This window comes from Ursus arctos, unplaced genomic scaffold, assembly GCF_023065955.2.
Source record: "Ursus arctos isolate Adak ecotype North America unplaced genomic scaffold, UrsArc2.0 scaffold_36, whole genome shotgun sequence".
NCBI lineage: Eukaryota > Metazoa > Chordata > Mammalia > Carnivora > Ursidae > Ursus > Ursus arctos.
The window spans coordinates 14,284,092-14,306,374 of NW_026623050.1; the positions used below are offsets into that span (position 1 = coordinate 14,284,092).

The 22,283-nt window shown below is 44.6% G+C and overlaps 1 long non-coding RNA gene across 4 annotated transcripts in view; it reads left to right on the top strand.

Annotated features, from left to right (window-relative positions):
• The window catches only part of LOC113269594 (uncharacterized), a 45,353-nt gene that overhangs the window by 13,126 nt on the left and 9,944 nt on the right, over positions 1-22,283 (top strand). For 3 of the 4 annotated variants that reach the window (XR_008957105.1, XR_003321505.4, XR_003321504.4), the window contains exon 3: positions 18,286-18,405. This is a non-coding gene — a long non-coding RNA (uncharacterized LOC113269594). The remainder of the gene's footprint in view (positions 1-18,285; positions 18,406-22,283) is intronic. The other variant, XR_008957106.1, reaches the window with a different exon arrangement.

Genomic DNA, 22,283 nt, shown 5'->3' on the forward strand with positions numbered 1-22,283 from the left:
TGAATTTTTCACAAGTCTATGTTTTTTACTCCTTGAGAACAGTAATAGAGTCAAAATGGAATGATTTTGTAGTTGAATAATGTGAAGCAATCATATATTTTCCCTATAGTTATGTCTCATTTTTATTATGGGAACTTGAGAACTCATCAAGCCAAAAACAAGATCTCCAATGGTTACTGGTCCTCCAGTGACTTTTTTTTTAAACCTCTGAATTAAGTTTTTTAAACACTGAATTAAGAAAGCTCAGAATTGACTTCATTAGGTTTGAACATTCTTGTAAGACTAGAAGGTGGAGAGCTAAGAAAGACATGTCATCAGAAATGTATTCTTTCTGGTCTTTAAATATATTCTTAACAGTTTCAAATGTAAAGGAGGTAGTAGGAAGAGTGAATACCTTTGTTTGATGGAATCGAAATTTAAAAAATTGTAACAGAACTGGCCATTGGGCTAAAATAATTAAAACTAATTTTCATGAGAACAAAAGCAAATATAAGTTCCTGAATCAGAGACCTCAAAAGCAATTATTAAAATATGAAAAGGTAGTATAGGGGTATGTGTGGGGTGGGAAATCTGATTCTACTTATGAAAAATAACTTATACATTGAGTCAGGAAAGTTTAGTTTATATTGCAATAACAAATAACCCCCAAATCATGTGCATAATGCAACAAAAGTTTATTTTTTAGTCAAAGTGTGCTGCATGTCCAGGCAATGTGCCAGGGCATCTGTCCTCCGTGTGTTGGCTGAGCATTCCAGCTTGATTTTATCCCTGACACTTCCTAATCAACACATGCGTTGACAATTGCTATGATGGGAAAAAGAGGGCGGAAAGTTGAGAATGAGTACTTAAATATCTCAACTTTGAATTGACATATGGGCCTCTGTTTATTTTTCATTGGTCAAAGATGGTCACGTGGTCAGCTGACTTCAAGGGGTGGGGACATGTACTCCTCCTAAGTGCCTGGGGAATAGAGCAGAATTGCCCACTAATGACCAGATGTATCATTAATTTCCCTATCACACAAATTTTAGTGGGAAGTAAATTCATTATGAGTCCAAAATATCATTAGACTGTTAGAATTATGTAAAGAGGCTACATTGATAATAGTAAAATCTCAGAATGATGGAGCTAATAATGGGGTTACTTCCCTTCCCTGGACAGAATATTCATTGAGTATTGTGCTTATTGAGGGGACTATATTTTAAGAGGTCCTCTGGGGGTGTGAGAGAAGAGCAAAATGTTGAATGATCAACAACTCTATGTTCAGACTGGAAAAGTCTTCTGAGGGCGAATAGCCATTCATCCTCAGATATCTTAATATTTGATTTGCTTTAATGGGCCGTGAGTGGTAATTTGCAGGGAGAAGGATTTCTGCTCAATTTAAGAGTCTTTTGCAGTCAAAGCTATATGAATTGTCCCATGGTGAGGGAAGGTCCCTCTCAAGGGTGGGGTCTGAGCATGGAATGAACTTCCTCTGGCACAAAAGGAAGGAAAAGAAAAAATTCAAGCATCATATGGCTCATTGGACTAGATGACCCTTAAAATGCTCCCAGACCCAAATTTGATAATCGGATGGTTCCTAAGTTGCCCATAACTCCCAGCTGGGTGATTGCCCCAGGCCCTCCAAACCACTGACACTTGCTTAGACTTCCTTCTAGGGTCCTGGACCATACATTGTTGGGGCTTGTCTACACAAATAGGAAACCGATGACTTATATTCCAAAAGTGAAGGAGATGGGGTGTGATTATGAGCCCTGGGTTGCTGTACTTGATCCAGAATTGTATTCACAAGGCAGTTCCAAGTCATTCCAGAGCTAGCTGCGGAAACACACAACGAGCCACACACCCTATTGTCTTTCTGCAATGAAGCTGGGCTGAACTAATGCAAACCAAATTTGATTTAAACCAACAACAACAACAAAAAAAAAAAAATCAGGAAATTCTTGTTAGGCGGAGAATTTTTATGTCGTTCTATCCTTGAGTGAATTTTTAAGCTGAGTTGGAAACTCTGTCAAATAGAGTTTAGAACATCTTTGACAACCCTTGATGTCCATGTTAGCCGGGGTGCACATGACCTATCCAGAGCCGGCCTGCTGAGCCGCCAGGGGTTAACTGCATTCTTCCCTCGGTAACCATTTCCTGACATCTTCCCGATGACACACTCTCACACACACGCTTTTTTTTTTCTTCTTTTTTCAATTCATGAGTTGCACCTTCTTTGTTACTATGGCTGCAAATTGTTGATACTGGATTCCTGGTCAGGTTTTTATTCCTTTTTGTCATTTTTTCCCATGAACTAATCAGCCGCAGTGGAGTTAAAAGTACGAGCTAATGTGAACCTTCCACAGAGCAGTTTTATATTCTCCTGCCATTCCCTGCTTACCCTTCGTCAGTTAGAGTTGTTAACATAAGAAAATGAAAATGTTTGGCCTCCTCCCCTTTCCCATCTCCTCGTCCTTCTCCTTTCCCGAGCTTCGGAGGAGGAGGACCATCAGCCACCTCCCATCAGGGCTGTCTGCAGAGTAACACATGTCCTCAATTACTGGGATCAGAAACCAAAGGCACCTCTCGGCTTGGTGATGGATGACTGGTTGGCCTCTGCTTTCTGTTGGATCTGCAGCACGGATGCCACAGTTTGACTGGGTTATTTATCTTGTGGAGGCGACTGTGTTTGGTAGTAATAATACCGGCTCACCTTGATTGATTGCTTGCTGTGTGTCAGCCACCGCTCTCCGAATTTTGTCTGTTTCACTCATTTCATCCTTGCTACAGGCCTGTGAAACAGGTACTATTATTATCCCTATATGAAGAAGAGAGGCACAGAAAGTTTAGGAACGTTCCCAAAGTCACACGGCCAGTAAGTGGTCAAGCTGGATATGAACCAAGACAGTTTAGTTGTAGGGTCTAAGCTCACGAAGCCCTCTGCTAGGACACCAATACCATGAAGTATCACGACTTTATTCAGTTTTGATTTCAGGTGTTTTGTTCTTCTAGGTCTCAATTTCTCATTTATAGAGTATGTCTCCACCGAAATAGAAATAAAGACGACTCAGCCTTAACCCTGAAGGAATAGACAATACTTGATTATGTGCCGGGGGTGGGGATGTATAAACACTTCCCAGTCACTTGTGTTCAGTGCCCTACTCCAAGTACTTCCTGGCTGATAAGCCCTTCCTACGAAGGCAGCCTCTCTTTTCCAATTCTTGCACCATTGACAGAAAAGTGAATCTTTTTTTTTTTAAAGAACTTTTGAGTGAATATTTAGGTGTAAAGGTGAATGTGGAAAATGTCGCTAGTGCAACCCATTTTGCCAGTTTAGATAGAGACCTGGCCCCTACATTTTTATTTTTCCTGTTAGTTGTTTGACGACCTCCTCCACCTACCCCTGTTAGCGGGAGCCCATCGTGTTCTTGTCCACTGTGGTGATGGGCCCCTCGTGAGCCCTGCCCTGGCTCTGGATAGACCTCACCCTTGGGCTTCAAGGTTCTCTTTGGTTACATGCAGAAGATCAACTATTGCTTCCCAAACACAGCAACCACACCAACACGGCTGGTCTGGGATGAGCCAGTAAGATCCTAACCCCAGCTATACTCCTGGAACTAGTTCTTCCCACAAAACAATAGCCCTGTTTAGTGATCCAGACTCCTTTCTGCCCAAGAAGTTCCTCTTTGGGGCTCCTGACGTCACAGTGAATGTCTGTTAGGACCATCTCCACCCATGGGAGAGGCTTTGATCCTGCTGAACCCCATATGCTTCTCAATAGTTCTGAGACACGTGTGTGTAACATACCCCTCTCCCTGGAGAGCAGCCGAGTCTGCTTAACTGAGACCATGCAAATGTTACAGGGAAACATCAAGGATCCTGTGTCCTAGGGTGACTTTCCGTATCTACCTAGGCATAAAAACTGTTGGCAGTTTATCTTGCTATTTTTTATGCTTCATCCTTCTCAGGCTATCAGAACCTTGGGCAGACTCCCGGGTGGATCCAGCCTCTCTGACCCAGTAAGATCTACCTGGTAGAAGTGGAGATGCAGTTCCCCAGAGAGAGGGCATTGCTATTCCCAGAAGAAGAGAGAGCTGTTGGACAGACAGATGGAAGGGGACCAAGACATATAAAAATATATCTGGGCTGGTTGGCTCTGGACTTGGGAGAGGGGGAAGAAAACCTCTTTTCAAATCTAGCTGATCCTGTTCTCATTGCAGAAAATGAGGTATTGTCCGTCATTTATGTCATTTTTACGGGACAATTAATTTTGAGCTGAATAAAATTTATGATAACTATATGGATTCAGAGTTAGGAGGAAGCTAGGGAATTACTAAACAAAGGTTGGTGTCACTGCCTCAGGATCTCAAATCCTTAAGTACTCCACTGGGAGTAGAGAGCCATCTAGTCCATCAGTTAAGAACATAGAAAAACAAAGCTGGGGGCATCACAATGCTGGATTTTGAGCTGTACTACAAAGCTGTGATCACAAAGACAGTATGGTACTGGCACAAAAACAGACCCATAGACCAATGGCACAGAATAGAGAACCCAGAAATGGACCCTCGGCTCTTTGGGCAACTAATCTTTGATAAAGCAGGAAAAAACATCTGGTAGAAAAAAAGACAGTCTCTTCAATAAACGGTGCTGGGAAAATTGGACAGCGACATGCAAAAGAATGAAACTTGACCACTCTCTCACACCATACACAAAGATAAACTCCAAATGGATGAAAGGCCTCGATGTGAGACAGGAATCCATCAAAATCCTAGAGGAGAACATAGGCAACACCCTCTACGACATCGGCCACAGCAACCTTTTTCATGACACATCCCCAAAGGCAAGAGAAACAAAAGATAAAATGAACTTGTGGGACTTCATCAAGATAAAAAGCTTCTGCACAGCCAAGGAAACAGTAAAAAAAACTAAGAGGCAGCCCACGGAATGGGAGAAGATATTTGCAAATGATGCTACAGATAAAAGACTGGTATCCAAGATCTGCAAAGAACTTCTCAAACTCAGTACACAAGAAACAAACAAATCATAAAATGGGCAGAAGATATGAACAGACACTTTTCCAATGAAGATATAAAAATGGCTAACAGACACATGAAAAAATGTTCAAAATCATTAGCCATCAGGGAAATTCAAATCAAAACCACACTAAGATACCACCTTACGCCAGTTAGAATGGCAAAAATTGACAAGGCAAGAAACAACAATTGCTGGAGAGGATGTGGAGAAAGGGGATCCCTCCTACATTGTTGGTGGGAATGCAAGTTGGTACAGCCACTTTGGAAAACAGCGTGGAGGTCCTTTAAAAAGTTAAAAATTGAGCTACCCTAGGACTCAGCCATTGCACTACTGGGTATTTACCCCAAAGATACAGACGTAGTGAAGAGAAGGGCCATATGCACCCCAATGTTCATAGCAGCATTGTCCACAATAGCTAAATCATGGAAGGAACCGAGATGCCCTTCAACAGATGACTGGATTAAGAAGTTGTCCATATATACAGTGGAATATTACTCAGCTATCAGAAAGAACGAGTTCTCAACATTTGCTGCAACATGGACGGCACTGGAGGAGATAATGCTAAGTGAAATAAGTCAAGCAGAGAAAGACAATATGATTTCTCTCATCTATGGAACATAAGAACTAGGAAGATCGGTAGGGGAAGAAAGGGATAAAGAAAGGGGGGGTAATCAGAAGGGGGAATGAAGCATGAGAGACTATGGACTCTGAGAAATAGACTGAGGGATTCAGAGGGGAGGGGGGAAGGGAGTGGGATAGGCTGGTGATGGGTATTAAGGAGGGCACGTATTGCATGGTGCACTGGGTGTTATACGCAACTAATGAATCATCGAACTTTACATCAGAAACCAGGGATGTACTGTATGGTGACTAACATAATTAAAAAAAAAAGAACATAGAGGTAATTGACATATTGGGCAGTGTCATCTCAGAAATGAGAGGGCACCAAAGTAGCACCAGGAAATACCAAAATTGTTGGATGACCTGAGCTGAAAGGAGAGAACTTACCATCTCTTCATTCTTTTTCTTTTGCCTTCCCCACCTCCCTTCTTTGAATAAGTTGTGAAGGATTAGGAATGCTTGGCAAAAGCATTTCCCTATGGAGCAAGGGGAAATTAATATTTTGGGGCTGGGGAGATTGGGGATGTGTAAGCATGAAACCAGGTGTTGATGATTTTCCTGCCAATATGGTGCCTGGTGATCTCAGTCCATAGAGCGTGTGACTTTTGATCTCGGTGTTGTAAGTTCAAGCCACACGTTGGGTGTGGAGATTACTTAAAAATAAAATCTTTAATAAAAAAATTTGTAATTAAAAGCTGGCAGCCACACCAAATAGCTTGCACCCTGTGGGAAAGCCAGCACTGAAAGGTTGGGTGGGATGAGGAGGCCTGATGCAATCACATTCCATTGGACACAAATCCTTTCCTGTGGGTAAATATTGTCCTGGGGTATCATGCTCTGTTCCTAATAAATTTCAATAGGCAAAGACATAGACATATCGCCTAGAAAAGGTCTTCAAATGATAATCGTTCCTGCAAGCCAGGAAATAGAGCTGATTTCCCATTAAAGTAGGTCTGTCTGTTCAGCAGGGTTCCCAGGTCGCTGTCATGGAGAAGTTATTTGCTGATTCATCTTGAAATTGGAGAATTTTCAATTTTCCATTGTACACAGTTCTGTCTCTTCCCAGAGAAGTCTTTTTTAAAAAAAATAATTTTATGTAACATATGTGAACTATGTTTCACTGTTTTATATTCTAACAAGAAATGTTACTTATTCCTAATTCCAATAAAGGGGGGAAATTCACAGTGTTTTGAATGCTTCTCAAAGTGTAAAATGGCACGAGCCATGGACAGTTAGGGGCCTGGTGTTTGGAGACAGACCACTGAAAAGTGCATCTTTGATTTAAGGCTTGCCACATTTTGGTAATGCTTTTTTTTTTTCCCCCACTTAAGAAGTTTAGGTTCTGTTTTTTTGTCATCCCCGGAACTTCATTTACCTGTGCAACCAGAAAAATGAGTTTCAAAAAATTACTTTTTTGTCAGTAAGAAAGAAAATGGCTTCCAAGAACTCTTCTGTCACTTGAATCCTTTCTGTTCAGATGTAGGGTTCCACTCTTCCTGCCTTGAGTCCTAGCTTTGGCCATGTGACCGAGTCCCAGGAACCGGGGAGTGCAGAGGACCTCAGAGACTCTCCAAAACACACCTGGTGAAGAGAGCCCGTCCACACCCCATCCCTCCCAATTGGTCACGAAGCCTCTGTTTAAACACCCACCGGTCTCTCTATTTTGTGAGGCTACTTTCTGGAAGAGATGGACTCATTTTCAAAGATGAGTGGGACAGACAGACTACATACAAAGTCATCTGCACACCAGTCAGGCTTTGTGTTGGCTCTGAGGACCAAGGTCAACCAAACAGATGCGGTCTCTGCCCTCCGGCACCTGTAGGTCACTCTGGGGAGATAGCCATTAAACAAGTAAGTGCACGGATAACTGCTTAAACTACATACAGTGATGACAAATGGCATCAAAGACAAGTGAAGTTGGTGGCAAGGACCGATCGTAGGGAGATAGAACGTAGACTGAGGGTCAGATGGAACTTTAAACAGATTGTTCATTCTTTTCCTATCACCCAAATGAAGCCTGGGTACGAAAGTATGGGTTAGAATTTCTTGAAATAACTACTCATTACAAGAGGCGAGAAGTATGAATGAGAGCGTATTGACAAAATCTTCATGTTTTCAATAAGGAGATAGCTAAGTATTTGGTAATATATATCTTTGGCGATATGTGTATAATATATAATAGTGCCTGGGACATAGTACATTCTCAATAAATATTAGCCATATTTATGGTTATTATCTGATGCTTATATAAAAAAAATTCATCCACCCACTATCATGAAAGAGAGATCATATATTGAGGCGCATGTAGTAGCAAAGTGTCCTCTCCTTGAACAAATCCAAACCAAGCAGATATAATAATAAAACTGTGCCATCTATGGCTTTACATCACCTTGATGAATTCTCTCCTCCATCTCTCCTCAAACCAAAAGCCTTTGAAGTCTACTTTAGAAGGGGGCCAAGAGGGTACACAACAGACACAACATACTGGAAAGTAGAAGCTTAAGTGGCAGCGGAGAATTCATAGAAAAATCTGGGTGGGGTGGGGATAGGATTCAAGCCTATTGTACCCAGATCTAGGGGGCAAAAACACCTGATCTGAGTTACTTAAGAGGCGGAGCCCAGAATGCATTGCTGGCTCCCCGTCCCCGTGGTTGGCTGCTAGACGAGGTGCTGGGAATCTTCCACTCCTCTTCTCCTCCCTGCTGTGTTCTTTCTTGGCAATATTCCTTATGGATAAGCCATATGGGCAGCTTTGGATTCCGTATTTGCTTGGGCTTGGTGGTTTGCCACTTACTTCCTGTTAACATTCCTCTACCCTTACCCCAGAATATGGGTCTCTCTCAGAGCCACCTGCTCCTTCTCTTCTCTGTACCCATAGACTCCCGCTCTCTGATTTCTCCATCAGCTGCTTGGCTCTTGCCTGCAACTCAAACCTAACTTCTGTCCAAATATTTTCCATCTGAACTTCTTGTTTGGAGCAGATAGTGTTTCGCCGTGGTAGGCCTTTCCTGGGACAGAAGAGGGTGATCAGGGATGGTGCTGGAAAAGTCAAGTTCATATATCCAAATGGCTTTTAAGTGAGACCTGATAAAGCCCTTCTTCCCATGGGCCTCTGTCCAAAAAGCCTCAGGCCCAGTGCAGAGATGATTACAGCCAAGGAGACTAGTGCTGAGTTTGAGGCCAAAAACCAGCCTAGGAATGGACAGAGGCTCCTAGCTGGCACGCATGCCTTTAGATTCTCACATATTTACTCTCCTGGGTCTTCTTAACCCAGGCTGCTGGCCTAGTAAGAGTGCCAGGCCAGGCCACAGTCCAACGCCAACACGTGTGCTAAACGGCCACACCCCACATGTGGCAGGCTCGTCCGGCTACTCGCAGACTACGTGAGCGTTTGTCTCCTCCAGTGGAGTTCAGATAAGGGCTTTCAGCTTGGCTGCCTCCTCATGATTTTCCCCAGATCCAGGCACTCCACAAACAAACCATTTCCCTACTTAACGAGCCTCTTTCCTTGACTTTGACTTAGATGAATGTACCAACCAGGAGCATTTTAGGGAAGTGGAACAGTGCTGCTTGTGAATAAGAGTGTGAGTTCAAATCCCAGTTCTGCCGTTTTTCAGCTGTGCGACCTTGAGCAATTCCCTTAACGTCAGTCTACCTGTTTCCTCGTGTGTGAAACGGAACTAATAATGCAAAGAGATAACCCATAAATAATAAGGTGGATGATTCTCTGAAAAATATGCTAGTCATACTAAGGGAATAGGATTGATGTTACCTATGGAGAGGGGTCCCCTCTTCACCGTTTCAGGAATGACATCCATAGCTCAATAGAAAGTACGGTGGGTGGCTGAGTTGGGAAACATAACTTTGTGTGTGAACTCTGAGCACTGTGTATAAAGAGCAGAGTTGTGTCCTGGCTCTTGGTGTTTGGCGTCTAAGGGTCCTGAGTTGAGGGGACACGGGCAGAGGACGGCGGAACGTAGCAGGTGCACGTTCTGATAGCCACTGTGCTTTCAGACTTGTTCCCATCGCTGGAAATGCCTCTTTGAATGGATCTGACTCCTGGAATGGGCAGGGGTTACCTCGTGCCGGGTCATCAGTTTCACTGAGCCGCTGTCCGCAGGGGCACTTTGTGGAATCGAAGTCACTTAACAGTGACTGCTGGCAGTGGCAAGCACAGCCGAAGAGAGTGAGGTTCCCTGGCAGACTAGGCAAGGTTTTGGGGTCAAGGCTTTAAGGCAGTACTGACCTGCACTGATGCTTTGGAGGGAAGACTTCCTGGGGTCTTGGAGCTCTTAGACAAACATTTAACGCTCATGTTTGAGAGAACGTGACCTCATTTTCTGTTCCAGGCGGGCGAGTCGGTTACATTTGTAAAGTGGTTAGCGTGCTGCCCGGCACATTTGAAGGGCTCCATACACAACGCTCATGATTATTGAGCACACGTGCCACAGCAGCCAGAGGGCAGAGCCGCGCTCCTTGGCAGCCGGAGCTCCCTGAGGGGAGGGCGGAGGCTTAGGAGCCGGGAGAGGAGAGTGGAATCATTTAGCTGCTGACACATACCCCGTCACTCCAAGGAATCTCCCATTCCGGCACAGAAGTCTGACCCAATTTGCTCAGCCCTTCTCCCGAGACTCTCCGGTTCCAGCCACAGATCTGAGCGCGGAGCATCCTTCCTCTCGGATGGCTGCGGTTGGGAGGCGGAGGGGGTGGCCAGAGCTCGCCCAGGGTTGGGAGCCTTGAGCACTAGCTCATCTCCTCCGACCCTCTCCGGGGGTCAGAAGGCTGTGAGAAAGGGAGGGGAGAGGGCGTGGGGCACCTTGCGTGGTCAGGAAGGCCTCCACTCCCTTGGAACACACAGCAGCCAGCTCATGGGCTCATCGGGTTGTTTCTCATCCTCAGTCTCAGCGAGAACATGCCCGCGGGACAGCACTTTGCGAGCTGGAAAGTACTTTCCAAATGTACAAGACTTCAGCCTGGCATTCGAAGCTTGGAGCGCAGCACCCTCTGTCAATTCTCCCAAAAGGGGCTTCACCTCACTTAAGTCACATTGGGGTGGAGATGTCATGTTAGCCAGTCTGGTTTACAGGTCTTGGGCTCCGTATTCTTGCCAGGAAGCTTTCCGTATCTGCAAAGAAATAAGACGCATGGAGAGTGACGCGGGCTGGGCCATCCCATGCACGGATTCTCAGAGAATCTGAGAGCTGGGAGCACAGAGGGTGGGCTCCGAGGAGGGAGCTAGGGGAGCAAGGGGACTCAGGAGGTCGTCCTGGACAGCTTTCAGGCATCACCATGGCATCTTCCATCCGGAGGTGCGAGCTGAAGCGTAGAAAGGCTTACCCACTCACCCAGACCCACCACCCAAACTGCTGCCTCTTCCTGCCTCACTGGCTCCCTAACTTTTGCTCTGGTGGCCTTTTTACAAGCTCAAAAGAGTTTTACTTCTTATAGTTACTCTTCTTTTCCAGTCTCCAGAGCGAAATCACATTCTAGAAATGCAAATTTCACTTACACATCATGAACTCAGTTGTTTGTTTTTCATTTCTTCCATCTTCCCATGGAGTCCTTGATCCAATTGCCCCCTAAGGCACCCACCAACAGGGGTCGTCACCCATTCCAGAGACTTCAAGGTCACACTTGCCCTGGTCACACTTGCTTCACCTTTCATTTCTTCTAACAACAATGTCGTATACCAGCCCTTTTATGCTTAGTTCAGTCTTCTGTAACCTCTTCTATAATCGTGTCTCCTTAGTATTCATATGCAGGGGACCAGGTAAAGGTGAAAAAATGGAGACAAGGAGACGAGTGACCTTTCCTAGGTCATTCAGCCGAGCAGGGAAGAGGATGTCTTGCCTCATGTGTGGTTTTGAGTCCCCTCCCTCCCTTCCATTCTCCCAACCACCACCTTGCCGAGGACTCTTGTCTGGACTCATGCAGGATTTCATCCTTTCACTGAACGACTGAGACGTGAACAGCCCCTGCCCTCATGCCTAAATGCCCAATGAGATAAGTGGGCACTGGCTGAGAGATCAGGAAAGAAAGTCAGTCTTCCAGATCTTTTCCACCACATCCGTGTCCAGGCTCTCAGTCAATCCTGTACACTCCTGGATTAACGTTCCCAGTATTCCCAAAGCAACCCACTGTATTCCAAACTACTCTAGGCAGCCGTTCTAGCCCCTCTATGACCACAACCGCATGGCTGTACTCCCTTTCCGCCCTGCGCGTGCCAGCTGGTCCTGCTGCCCACCCTGTTCCTGCCCACCTCAGGGCCTGCAGTCAGGATATCCTCTCAATGTAAAGGCCCAGCGTGGCCACCGCACCTCCAAGAAGCTCTCGCCAACACCTCTGATGGAAATGATCTTTCACCACTTCCACTATGTACTTCCTTACCAGGTTTTAGGACTTCTTTTGTGGAAAAGATAAATGCTACAAGATTTGAGGAATTTACAACTCCTTTTAGGCACTGAAAAGCCCGACAGTAGACAAGGGGAATGGAGGACCTTGGATTACCTACTTCTCAGCACATTTTTTGAAAGCCCACCCTTATTCGTGGGACATTCACAATTCATCTTTTCTGAGTAATTGCCGAGTTCTGGGCAATTGCACCAAGAGCCAAATGCAGCATGCACAACATGGTCCCTGGCCCCCTTGCGTTTACATTTTCAGAAGTCCCTGGGAAGGCTATGGTCTGTCTTTTCTAAAAAGCACTCCCTAAGCTCTGGGAGCTCAGCCTCTGATCCATGTCACAGCCTGTGACGCGCCTCATAAATACATCTGGTAACATGACTGTTATCTTCCCAACTTTGCATCGACGACTCTGGTTCTTGTCAGCCAGAAATGTCTTCCTCATCCCCACTTTTCAGCACCTTCCTCAGGTTCCCTTCTTTCTGCTCCAACCTTATGATCTCCCATTTCTTTGAACTTCTTTCAGGAACTGTAATTTAGCACCACATAATTTAGCTCTTCCTTGTATGGTTCAGAAGCATGACGTTGGATGGCTTTGGAGTTTGTAGCAGAGATGGCTAGCCAGCCGCCAAAGATAGCTGCTCTCCTTCCATTAGGTCAGGTGGTTTCTGGGACCCAGCTACCCAGCCGGTCAGTTTCCCACCCCCTTGGCATCTTACTGGGGCTATGAAACTAATCATGGTCAGTGAAATAAAAGTGACTTATATTGCTTTTGGGTGGAGGCCGTTTCAGTATCTCACGGCCATCATCACTTGCTCTCGCCCTTCGTTGACACTTTTGGATACTTCCGGATACTGGAAATAGCAGAGCTGCGCTATGGAAGGGGCCTGGATTCCCGAGTGTCCACCTGGAGATTAACCTCCCACAAAAGCCCAGAGAACCAAGAACATTTGCAGACTTGGGGCAAGAAATACCCTTTTATTAGGTTAAACTACTGAGGCCTTCCTTGACTGAAACAGTGATATAAATGTAGGACTGAATTCCATCTCTGCCAGCTATTAGCTGTGTGACGGTGGGATGACTTACCCTTCCCGGGCCTCGGATTCTCCATCCGTAAGAAGGAATCAATAGTACCTAACTTTGCAGGATGGTTGTGAGGGATAGTTGAGATATTTCTGAAATGCTTAGGACACTGTAGAACCAAATATTTTCGGCACCTCTGTGTGTATGTATAAGCTGTCCCACACAGTGGCTTCGTTTGTGTTCATTTTGTCAGTAGATTGTAAATCCCTTGCGTAATGGCTCAATGTAGTAGACCCTGTCTCTCTTCGCTGTGAAGTCTGGCACAGCGCAGAGCACATAGGAAATCTCAATAAATGTTCACTAAGAGGCAAAAACCATCTTGGTTTAAAACATCAGCAAGACTAATTCATGTGTTACATCTTTGATGATCTTCTCTGGAGGTCACCCACCACGCAGCCCATCACACACCTCTTTTATTCTCTTCTCTGTATGACCCTCCCCTCCATGGCCAGTTTCCTTGGCTTCCCACGGACCCACCCATTAAAGTGTATTTTTGTGTATACTTGTTGCTCAGTATATGAGTAAATGGGTGTATCTGTTTGGATAAAAGTGCTTTTGTGGTTTGCGACCAATGGAGCGGAGGCCCGACGGGGAAGGGAGGGGGCCAATTATTAAGCTCTTTGGAAACAGATAGTGAAGAAACCACACTGGAGGTGACCTTGTTTCATAGTTTTATAAACGAGCCGTAGACACGAGTTGCATGATGAAATCTGCAAGTTGGAGGATGTTGCTAAGCACCCCTGCCTAGTATAAAATACCAAGTGGCTGAGGGTTAACCATCTCATCATATTGGTATGTTGAAACTTTGGGAATTGTGTCAATGCGTTTTTAAGAGGAGGACACATATTTAAAGAATAAGAGCAACGAAGCAATGATGGATTATCTGAAGTCATTTTGAGCCAACACGGTTTCACGTATCTTAAATAAATCAGGCTCTATCCTCCACCATTGAAGATGCGGTTGAAGCTCCTTTTAAATCTGACAGTGTTTGACATACTTCTTACATAAGAATCTATTCCTAACCTCTTCAGACAAAAGCTCCCTAAGAGAAGGAGAGTTAGGCCAGTGTGTTCTGACGATGGCGATTAATGCCCAACCAGTGGGAGGCGAACTTTTTTCCTGAGTCTCATTCAAGAAAAAATTTACGATGTCAGACCTTTGTTTTAAAAGGGGGTAGATGTACACACATATGTGCATCCACGCACAGCATCAGGAAATGTGACGTCTAGAACTATAGCAAAGCAATTTAAAATTATTTCCTGGGGGTGCCTGGGTGGCACAGCGGTTAAGCGTCTGCCTTCGGCTCAGGGCGTGATCCCGGCGTTCTGGGATCGAGCCCCACATCGGGCTCCTCCGCTAGGAGCCTGCTTCTTCCTCTCCCACTCCCCCTGCTTGTGTTCCCTCTCTCGCTGCCTGTCTCTATCTCTGTCAAATAAATAAATAAAATCTTTAACAAAATTATTTCCTTGATATAGGAATTTCATTTAGGGAGAGCTAAAATTTCCAAAGCGACGTATGTGATTACACATTCCGCGATCTTCTTGAAATCAGGCTTTGGAAGACCTCCTGTGTGAGATGGGAACGGGTCGTGTAGCCTGGAAAGCCGGCTGGGAGGCACAGCTGTGCATGTGAATGTGAGGTGTGGATCCGTCACAGGCCGGGAACAGTAAACCACGGGGCAGCCCACCAGGGTGTCACTTTGGGGAGTGTGGTCTGCAGGCTGCAGAAAGGGCTGGGACGGAGGCCAGGTAAGTGAGGCACACTTCTCGCAGGCCCCCCAAACACTCAGTAACCAAGATAAATAATATTTAAAAAGATGCAAATTGCAAACTACAAACCATGAGCTGTTCCCCCGCTTTTGTAAGTAAAGTTTTATTGGAGAAGTATGGGCATGATGTAAGTGTTTATTAGAGGGACAGACTCTCAGACCCCACCCCAGACCTCCAAAATCGTAATCTGTGTTTTAACAAGACCCACAGTTGGTGTATGTGACCATGAAAGTCTGAGAAACATCAAAGATGTAGGAGATTTTAGGGCACGTTGGACTGACACCTGGCTGCTCCAGGCAGGCTCATTTGGTGTCGTCAAGTAGCTATTGTTTAAATACTATTTAACATTTAGTTAGACCTAGGCAGAGATTGATTTTTTCTGAATTAAAATGGATTTCTTCATATTCAACATAGAGAATTTATTATATGCATTGAATGCACCATAACATTTAAACTTATTTGAAATGATCTCTTATTTCACATTTTTCTTATCTATAATTGGATATTCCCTCACACATGAAGTACATAGCAATATAACTGAGCGTTCTTCTTTGAAATATATTTTGAATTTTCTTTTTCTGACTCCCAAATTGGCAGCAACTTCCTACTTTTCTGGCGTTCTTGTTTTGTCTTCGGTCTTTCTTTTGTGGTTGTCTGAAACCAAAAAGCTTGTGGGAAGCATAGTAAAGGTTTAAATTTAGGTAACAGAATGCATCACCCGTTCCTGGCAAATGGCCCCATGTTTTCACGTCAGCATTTCAAGGTTGAGCGACGTGAGCCTGGAGGCGGTAGGTGGGCTGGGTGGTGGCTGGACCCGTCTCCCACCACATAACTCGCAGGCTCTTCGCAGAAGCTGATCGCTTCTTGAAAAGAAAGTTTCTATTTTCAGGCCAGAGAACTGTCTCCTTCAAAAGAACTAATTTATATTTTCCAGTTTTATAATGTAAAGAGCAGTATGAATAAACTCAAGCTCACTAGACCATATTTCCGGATTTAAATATTTTTAGGGGATTTCCCCAACATTTTGTTATGAACGACTTCACCTTGGAGATGCTGACTCCCTGAGAACGTCCCGGGGTGGAGGCAAGAATTGCCCTCTCGCCCCTAGGCCAGTGCGGGTGACAGTCCTGTGGCCCATTAATGAGTCTAAGCAACTACCTTGCAAGAGACACACTGCGTCGCTGCTTGATTGTTCCCCTACTGACGCTGCACCCCAGACTCCAGGGACAAGACACAGTTTGCAGAGCCAGGGAACGCCATGCTTAAGGTTCTTCTGTGATGATGCATGTCCCGTCGACTAGCCGTGTTAATAGTGGATGGGACGCATATCGGAATTACCTGCTGGATTTTCCCAAGTTGCCTGCCTTTACAATGGGCCTGAAGAGTTAGAGCGGTGCTTTGCAACCTTGGGTGCCACCTGGAGAGCTTTTAAAATTGTTACTATCTGGGTCCCAACTCCAGAGATTCTGAATTGATGGATCTGGCGTGCAGCCTGGACTTTGGGATTTAAAAAAAAAAAAAAAATCCCTGAGTCATTCTAATGTTGCAGCCAAGGGTGGGAGCCATTGATGTGTGTGTGTGTGTGTGTGTGTGTGTAAAAAATTACCATAATATCAATGCATATATTAATTACCCTGACTAATATAATTATACATATATGCATATATATTCATATTTATGCAGGCATACTTGCACTAGTTGGGGTAATTAATGGTTGCTGCTATAACAAATAATCCTAAAATATCAGTGGCTTCATGCAGTAAAGTTTATTTCTTGTGAGTGTGGACGATTGCATATGTATTTTTTTGCTAGACTTGGAAATGGCATATGTCACTTCTGATATCCCACTGGTTAGAATCCATCACACAGCGCCAATCTAACAGTCTTTGTGTGGGCCCAGGAGGGGAAAAAAATGGTCGGGGAGCATCTAGTCAGTTTCTGCCACGTATCAGTACAATGAAAATGTGTATAGCTTCCTTATCTGACATGGTGTCTATAATGCCCCTATTTATTTATTTAATGGGCTTAGAGTTTTTGTCAACATTTAAAATTAAGTTTTTTTTTTTTAAAGATTTTTATTTATTTATTTGACAGAGATAGAGACAGCCAGTGAGAGAGGGAACACAAGCAGGGGGAGTGGGAGAGGAAGAAGCAGGCTCATAGCGGAGGAGCCTGATGTGGGGCTCGATCCCATAACTCCAGGATCACACCCTGAGCCGAAGGCAGACGCTTAACCGCTGTGCCACCCAGGCGCCCCTAAAATTAAGTTTATAAAAGATATTTGTCTTAACATTTGTAGAATCAGTCAGCCTCTAACTGCCCTTCCTGTTAACAACGTTCCGTAAGAATCGTCTTGACGGGAGTGCGTGGGGAGACCCCAGGCTATCTAGGTCTGCTTTAATCCAAACAGCTCTGCCTGATTTTATGTGCTAGGTTTCAGGATAAGTTTCATGTAAACTTGGGAATCTAACTCCAACCATAAATTCTACTGAAAATCATCACTTTTCAGCATTACGTTGGGGGAGATATGCTAGAATGGTGGTTTCTAATTTTGGTGATTCATAAAGATCTAGACCTGGGGCCTTGCAGAGGTCAAAGGTGAATTTACTAGGGAATCTTATTTTGCCTCCTGCCTTCTAGGACTGTGGGGAATGGGGACCCCTACACCCTGCAGCTTCCTTCAGGAGCCTGCAAAGTCTAACCATACCCTCACTAAAGAGCAGTGGGGAGAGAGCTGCCCTGTCAGTTCTTGTTTTGAAATTTCAGTGGGTTAGGAACATGGCTTCCTTCATCCTTTGTCTATAGTGCTTCACGCAAGTGGCAAGAGGCAAGTGTTCAAAAAATATTTGTTGAGAAAAACAAAGAAAAAGAAGGAGAGGAAGAGGAGGAGAGACAGAGGAAATGGGTTGTTTTTCTGCATGGGTTTTTCCCTCTCTCGCTTGTATTTTTACTTCTTCCAGTCTCGCTCATTGATCCATTCACCACATATTTAGTGCCCACTGTGTGCCAGGCCTCGAGCTACGAGGACAAAGCAGCATCTTTGCCATCAGAAGTCTCCCATGACACAGGGGAGGCAGCAGTGGGTTACAGGGTCATGATGAACATTTATGAGGGTCCAGGGAAGGGGTGCAGGGAAGAAGGAGGGCCATGCAAGGTGTTGCTCACCTCTCCTGTCTTCCCTGGGTTGCTGGAAGAGCAGAGGGGAACCTAGATCTTGAATCACAAACGGAATTTGTAGCTTCGTAGATTCCTGTTGTGATTTCATATACCGTGTTTGAGTTCCTCTTCATTTGGCATGCACAGTGAATTGGGTACGTGCTATGTTGTCAGCAAGTGTGGGGGTTTTAATCTCAGTTCTACGTCTATAAGGTGAAAGACTTTATTTTTTTTTAAGTAGCCTCCACATCCAGTGCGGAGCCCGATGTGGGACTCGATCTCATGACCCTGAGACCAAGACCTGACCTGAGATCAAGAGTTGGACACTTAACTGACTGAACCACCCAGGCACCCCAAGGTGAGAGACTTTTGGTAAGACACCTGAATTTGTACACAAGGATAATTACTCAGGATTGAGTCGAGGTTCAGAGGGACATCATTCACAAGAGCATTTTAAACTAGCGGTATTAGAGTAAAAAAAAAGTTATACATACATCTATATCTCTGTATCTCTATCTCACTGTCTGTCTGTCTATCTCTATCTATGATGGAAACGAGGCTCAGAGAGGTCAAGGAGTTCCCCTGGCTGAATAACTTGGAAAGGGAACTGAGATTTGAAGGGGGCTTCCTGACCTCAGATTTCGTGCAGTGTCAGGCCCCCGGGCCAGGTCTGAACTGCGCTCTCGGTGAACCTTATACGCCAAAGAAAGGTCAAAGCTCTGAACCAAGGATCACAGACCCTGGGAGAACAACTGGAGACTGAGAGCTCAGCCTGTAGGGATAGCTGCCCTGGCTTCCCCGTCCCCTCCCCGTGGGAGTGAGGCCGGTGTGGGTGGGCGTGGCCGGAGCTGGCCTGATCAGGAGCCGTCTTCCCGTCTTCCGTCTTCCCCACCGAGCTGGTTCTGCTGCAGACTGACTCCCGGGCTCAGTGCCGGCGGTGAAGGACCCACAGGACAGCCTGCTACGGTCAAACGAGTAGGAAGCAGCAGGCCTCCGGGGAGCTTGCAGTGCTGCCCGAGGCACAGAGTTACTGGATTGGATCAGGACACTGCCTGAGAGAGATGCAGTGAAGACACTGAGGGATAACCTTGGTGTGACCGAAGACAGAAAGGCCAACCGCTGATCCCGCTGGTCTCATGTGGTGACAACAATACACAGCTTTTCGTGCTTTTGAAATTCTGCTCTATCAAGGTCCCATTAATCTTTCCCCACCTCGCAGAGCTGTTGGGGACCCCCGGAGCAGAGCTCACCGTGCAGATACAGGCACATGGGCGTGTGACCGTGTGACCACTTTCTGTCCACGGTTGGTGGGATCGATGGGATGTGCGATTATCACCAGGATGTTTTCAGTATCTCTACTTCGAAGAGAAGAAGAAACTGAAACATTGAGGTTTGACTTAATTTTCTCCCAGAGAGAATTTTACGTTTGAAAGGAAACAGAACGCTTCTGATTTCTGCACGTCAGAGCTCAGCTGCGAGGAACAGCTCCGGCGGACGATGGAAGGTCAGCAGCGACTGCTGCACAGAGCTGTGGCTCTCCCAAGCCTCGCTGCCTTCGAGCAGCTTTTTACTTCCAACCCAAGCTACAGGTTCTCAAAATAGCGAGCGTGAAGCCTGCTGACTGACACTACAACCAAACCACGAGGGGCCAGAGGGAGCAGAGCGGGTAATGCTGCATTTATTTATGAAATGGGACTAGTCACAGGGATTCAAAGTAACAATGGATATTACTTTCTGCGGAAGAAAACAAGAGTGGACAGAATGCAGAGAGCTGAGCTAGCATGAAATCAGACCCACTTCCCTGCTTCATTCGTTTAAAAAGAATGCACCTTCCACTGTCCAATAGTAAAAATGAAATTGACATCCGTTCGTAGAGGTCATGATTCAGGCTTGGCTCGAGGATGCAAAACAGCCCATGTCCTAAAAAGAGGTTTATGATTTTGTGTGCCAGAAAAACCATTTTGGATTCATTAGCAGTTAGCTGAAATAACAGATTTTGTGAAATTGCCAGGTCCTGTCAAATGTACGTCGGGTGTCAAATGTACAGGACCCTCATGTTTATACAGACATTTTTGAGAATGTCAGAACCTTTCATCGAGACCCAGACCTGTCAGTGAGCCCAGTCATGGATACACATGGAAATTTGCAAAATCAAATTCACGGCCTTCTTGTTTCTGTCTAACCCTAAACTCAGAGTACTGAGAATCCATTCCTAACCAGATAGTGTTAGACTCACACTGGGTTTCAAAACGTTTAATGAAGTAAATTGGTTTGCTGCTGCTGCTTTTTTTCTTTTTACAAAGTGTTATTTAAAATTGGCAAGGGGGAAATAACTTTGTCTTCAGCTCTGTATGTGAAAACTAATCCTCCTAGCAACAGTCTTCTAGCAGTTAAAAACAAGGTCCTTGAGCCATGCAATAATGACATTTCCGAAATATCTCTGAGAACTATAGTTAAAATCAGAATAAAGTACATTCTGTGGACAAAGCAGTGATCTAGAAATCTCTGACAGTTTATGGGTGTATAACTCTGAAGTATACTAGTATAGTACCAACCGAATTGTCCTTGAGTTTGGCTCATCTAATTTACAAACATGATTTCTGAAGTTTAACAGTATTTGTGATGGCAACGTCCAAAGCAATTTTGGCTGAGTAAAGTGCTATTTGTTGAACAAAAATGTAGTTGTTTGTGCAAGTTTAAACATTTCACAAGGCCAGCTGAGTTCATTTCAACCCTACTTACAAAATAATTATTGGCAAATGAAATGGGCTGGGGGGTAGAGACAAGACGTTTTCTAGCTTCTGAGAGATTTACAAAACCAAGTTCGTCCACCACTGGAAGTAAAATTGAAAGGTCACAGACAATTAAAAGGTACAGGTTTAAATCTCAGGATTCCAAAGGGTTCCAACAAGAGGAATATTTACAATGGAACAATGAGGAAAATGTTTTGTTACAGACAGAAACATGGAAAATATGCTGTTGAAAATTGTTGGCTCTGAAATAAATAAAATCCAGACTGAGACTATTAAAAATATCAAAGTGACCTACCGTGTGCCAACTCTATATTCTTCTGTTGTTTGTTATAAAGAAAATCCATTATTGAATATAATACAGTTCTGGTTAAATTATCAAAGACATTTTCCGAATGCAAACTGTTGTTTACCATGTGCTATATATTCTTGTCTAACAATTTTAGTACACTTCCATCATAGACCCACAGGCGCAGAGTTAGAGGGAAATTTTGAGTCATATTTTAACTTCCTAACCAAGGTACAAATTGCTTCCAAAATAGTCATTTGATTCATTTCTATTTAGCACCTATTACAAGCAAGATTTTTTGGATGGCAAAATAAGAGATACAAAAAAATACTTCAAGATGTGCGTGGCCTGTTAGGTAGAAGAAAGCATCCTTGTCCGCTGGCTGCCATCATGCCTAGCCTGGGACCCTCTGAAGAGTGACAGGGAGCTCACCACATCACAAGGAAGTCCATCCCTCACTGGGTAGCTCGACGGTTAGGAAGGTGTGTGTTCCCCTAACTTCATGGCAACTAACCTTCGTTTTGTCTTCTGGAATAAGATGGAACGGACCCACTCCACCGTCTTTAGTGTAGCTTTTTGAAGCTGTTGAGAGGACTTTCCTTTGTCCTACATGGTTTCTTTCCCCTGCAGGCAGCAATTTTATTTCACCTTTTATTTTCACCACCCTTCACTTTACTGTCCTTGGGGATTGTAAGAATTATTTTATATCAGTTCAGTGAGCTTAACTGTTAAATATTCAATATTGCACTTAAAACTGCATTTTCACATTATGACAGTCCAAAAACAAGAGCTAGATAGCATTCAATTGGATTCAATTTGGGATTATCCTTTTGTAATTAGACGAGCACTGACTAACAACAGATGTTTGGGGGGAAAGGATGGCGCACCTAAGCCTTGCCAACACTGTGTATTTGAGGGGAGAGGGCGTGAGCAATCTTTTATGATGAAACCCATGTGCTCTAAGACAATGACCGAACTTGGTATCTTATAATACTTAAATCTAGTGGTCGAGAAGTCACAGGATTACTTAGGTCATGTTTTAGAAATGAGGCTACAATCTAAATTTCTTCTTGGTGAGAAATAACTCCGATGGCTTTAATGAACAGAACAAGGGGCTAACTCGAACGTGTTAATTGTTTGCTAGCCGTTACACGTTTGGCACCTTTCGGAGCTGTAACTACCACACCCAGGATGATT